Source organism: Tupaia chinensis, unplaced genomic scaffold (assembly GCF_000334495.1).
Source record: "Tupaia chinensis unplaced genomic scaffold, TupChi_1.0 Scaffold143646_1, whole genome shotgun sequence".
In the NCBI taxonomy this organism is placed as follows: domain Eukaryota; kingdom Metazoa; phylum Chordata; class Mammalia; order Scandentia; family Tupaiidae; genus Tupaia; species Tupaia belangeri.
In genome coordinates this window covers 395,458-399,333 of record NW_006203494.1, presented here as the reverse complement: position 1 = coordinate 399,333, position 3,876 = coordinate 395,458, and positions in this window count along the sequence as shown.

The following is a 3,876-nucleotide window of genomic DNA, read 5'->3' as shown; positions in this document are numbered from 1 at the left end:
CTCCCCAGCTGCAGGAGAGAGGGAGAAGAGGGGCCCAGCAGCGCCTGGAGCGGCTGCCAGGACGGGCCAGCTGGGGAGCAGCGCGCTTCTCGCAGGGGCCATGCTTTGGCCTGGGACAGTCAGGACGGGTCCTGGAGGCCGAACCGCTGTCAGCTGCTCCCAGCACTGCGACAGTGGGCAAGTCTGCTGTCCCCAACCTCCTGTTCTTCCCCGGGAAAAACGGGCATTTTTATTTACTTATTTGGTTTTTAAAAATTATTTAGTTAGTTCCACTAATTATTATTATTATTATTTTAATTTGACGAGAGAGAGAGGAAAAGTGAGACAGCAAACTGTCAGGTCTGGGACTCGAACCAGTCGACCATGTGGGGTACAGTCACCTTAACCACCAAACCACTGCCTGGCTTAAAACTGCGTTTTCTGGGGCCGGCATGTGATGTGGTGGTTGAGGGGGCTGGACTGCCTCCCACACGGCCAACTACGGTTTGAGTCTTGGACCTGGTGGCTTCCTTTTTCACTTTCTCTTTTTCTCTCTCTCACTCTGTCCCTCTCTGGTCAAATTAAAATAAATAATAAATAAAGTCAAGTAAAATAATGTTTTCAAAAAGTCATGTTTAAAAAAAGAAAACCTGCATCTTGTAAAACCCTCCTCACCAAGCTGCCTGGAGGAGGTGTCTGGTAAGAAAATGGGTTCGTTTCAGCAGTGGGTGGTGCCCGACCCTGGGCTCAGGTGGCCTAGCTCTGCCCCTCAGGGAGTCCTGCCCATGCTCATCTGTCCATGGACCACCTATGGCTGCACCCAGGGCTGACCTTGGCGGGCCCCAGGGCTGTCAGGGACACCCAGTTCCTACCCCGCACGCTCCTGGGCCCTCCCTCGGACCTCATGTCTCTGGTGGGCCTGGGTCTGGACGCTGCGCAGGGCGGAGCCCGAGGGTGAGGACAGAGTTCTGTCTCCATGCTGCCTGGCCTCCCTACCCACACCCTGCTGTGCCCCCAAAACCCAGCAGTACCGGGCCTGGCCCCCTGGGGCCACCAGGGTGGCTGTGGTTAGGCCCCGAGGGCGGGGCCTCCTCCCCGCAGCGCCCCGCTCCCCTCCCCGTGCTGCTGAAAGCTTTGCTGGCATTAGCTCAGGCTCTGGCTGGTGCTGGGCGCCCAGGTTCTCTTCCCCTGGCTCTGAGCAGCTGTGGGGGGACGGGGGGCAGGGAGGCCTGGCTACTGGGGTTCGGGCCTGATCTCGCCACTCTCCTGCTTCTTTCTGGGACTGTTGTTGGGATTGCAGGATTTTGCAAACAAAGCAATGGAGGCTCAGAGAAGCACAGCCAGTTCCCTGAGGTCACACCGCACATACAGCAAGCCGCCTGGGTCCTCCCCAGCTGCCCCAGCTCCTGCCCCAGAGGGTCTGGCACACCCCCTCTCTGCCAGCTCCTTGGGAGAGACACCAGCAGCTCATTCCTCTGTCATCCCCCAGCACCTGGCGGTGGGGAAGGGGGCGAGAGAGAAAGCGGATGCCGGCCTTGGCCTTGCCTTGCCACAAGATGCCCCACCGCTGCCCAGGGGTGCCCCCAGGGCCTGTGCAGAGCAGAAGGCATGGGGAGAGCACTGGGCGAGGGGGTCGGGACGTGGCTTTCTAGGGGAGGAGGGGCAGGGCACAGAGGTCGGGGAAGGGTGGGAGGATGAGGACCGTGGATGGCTGGGCAGAGGCAGGGGCCGCCTAGAGGCCCTGCTCAGTCCCAGCACCACCCTCCCCCGGTTGGCAGCCCCATGGCCTCTGGACACTCGCCCAGCGACATGTGCTCTCCACAGTGTGTAGGCCGAGTCCACGGCCACCCCGTTCCTGGACGGCTCCTGTTCCAAGCCTGCAAGCTCGGTCCTGCACGTGCCCCAGGAACACCTCCTGCCCCAGGCCTCCTGGCTTCCCTCTCACTTTTCAGAGTTTGGTCAGGGCAGGGAGGGTGGAGAGCACCCTACAGTTCACGACTTCTCTCGAAGAGAACACTGCCATCAGCCCAAGAAGGGAACTGGACCTTAGGTTTTATAGACTTCCTGAGTCTCTCCTGGTTCCCATTACAGGTCACCTCCTCTGAGAAGCCTGCCCTGATCACTCTATTTAAAAAATTTATTTACTTTTTTTTGAGAGAGAGGTTTTCACTTAGGGCGTGTGTGCGCTCACCAGAAAGACAGACAGAGAGAGAGACAGAAAGCGAGAAATCACCCCCAGGGGGGATGGCCACGCTGCAATCCCTTCTCCATTCTCCTCTCAGAGTCTTGGGCACACATGCACATGCGCCCAGCGTGAGTTTAAGCCACCAGGTCCAGGACTCAAACCACGGTCAACTACATGGGAGTCCAGCAATGTAGCCATTACCAACTGCTGGTCCCAAAACTTATTTACTTTTTAAAGTTTTGGTAGAGGGCATGTGTGTTCGCTGGAGAGAGCAATAAAGTGAGAGACCCCTTCTCCATTCTCCACTCGGGGTTCCGGGCACAACTGCACATGTGCCTGGAGTGTTTTTTTCTTTTTTTTGGAGAGGTTTTCACTGTAGGGCGTGTGCGCTCGCCAGACAGAGAGAGACATAGAGACAGAAAGCGAGAAATCACCCCCCAGGGGGGATGGTCACGCCGCAATCCCTTCTCCTCCATTCTCCTCTCGGGATCTTGGGCACGCACGCACACGCGCCCGGTGTGAGTTTAAGCCACCGGGTCCGGGACACGAACCGCGGTCGACTACGTGGGAGTCCAGCGACATAGCCATTACGCTAACTGCTGGTTCCCGCCCGGAGTATTTTTAAGCAACCGGGTCTGGGACTGAGCCACCTAGCCAGGGTGTGGGAGCCGGCCGCCCTAGCCATCACGCCGCAAGCCGGCCCGAGAACAGTTTTTTAAAAAATCAAAATTAATGCCAAGAAAATGAGAAATCCATGATGAAAAAATGTCCACAACATTAAATGAAGACAGGATGAAGGTAGTGCAGGGCTGGCTCCGGCCACGGGGCGGGGGCCCCTGGCTTTAGCTCAGGCTCTGGCTGGTGCTGGCCAGGAGTCCTGGAGCCTGTGGCGCGCAAGGTCTCTTCCCCTGGCTCCGAGCAGCTGTGTGGGGGGCGGGGCCCCTCCCTGGTTGCTAGGGTTCTGGGCCCTGCAGTTTCGGCCCAAGACCCTGAGAGGAGAATGGAGGAGACAGAGAGAGAGAGACAGGAAATGGGAAAGCACCCCGCAGGGGGATGGCCACACCGCAATCCCTTCTCCTCCGTTCTCCTCTCGGGGTCTTGGGCACGCACGCACAAGCGCCCAGCGTGAGTTTTAAGCTGCTGGGTCTGGGATTTGAACCGCGGTCGACTTCGTGGGAGTACGGTGAGGTGTGTTCCGCCATCTACTGGTCATCATCATCATCATCATTATTTAATTTGATCAGAGAGAGAGAGAAAGGAAAGTGAGAAAGCAAGCTGCCATGTTTGGGATTTGAACCGCGGCTGGTCATGTGGGGGAGCCCAGCGCTTCAACCTCATCACCTGCGGCTCTCATCCTAACATTTTAAAAAATAAAAACCCCAATAATAATCTTCTATGTTAACATAAATCCCATTTTTAGTGAAAAATAACAAAGATTTCCTGAAAGGCAGGCCATGCGGGAAGAGTGCGGACTCGGTTTTACAAAGCTCTCCCCGTGGACTCGGCGGGGGACAGCTGGGCTCTTTTGCCCCCACGTTTGCCCCACTGGGGACGCTGTGCGGCAGAGCATGTGACCCCCCCCCGCCCAGCACAGCGACAGCCGCGGTGTGGGGAGGGAAGTCTTAGTGGCTTTTCTCCGCAACCACATCAGAGCTCGTGAGAGGCGGTTTTCTTGTCTGGTTCAGAAGATTTTGCCACAGGGCGCGTGCGCG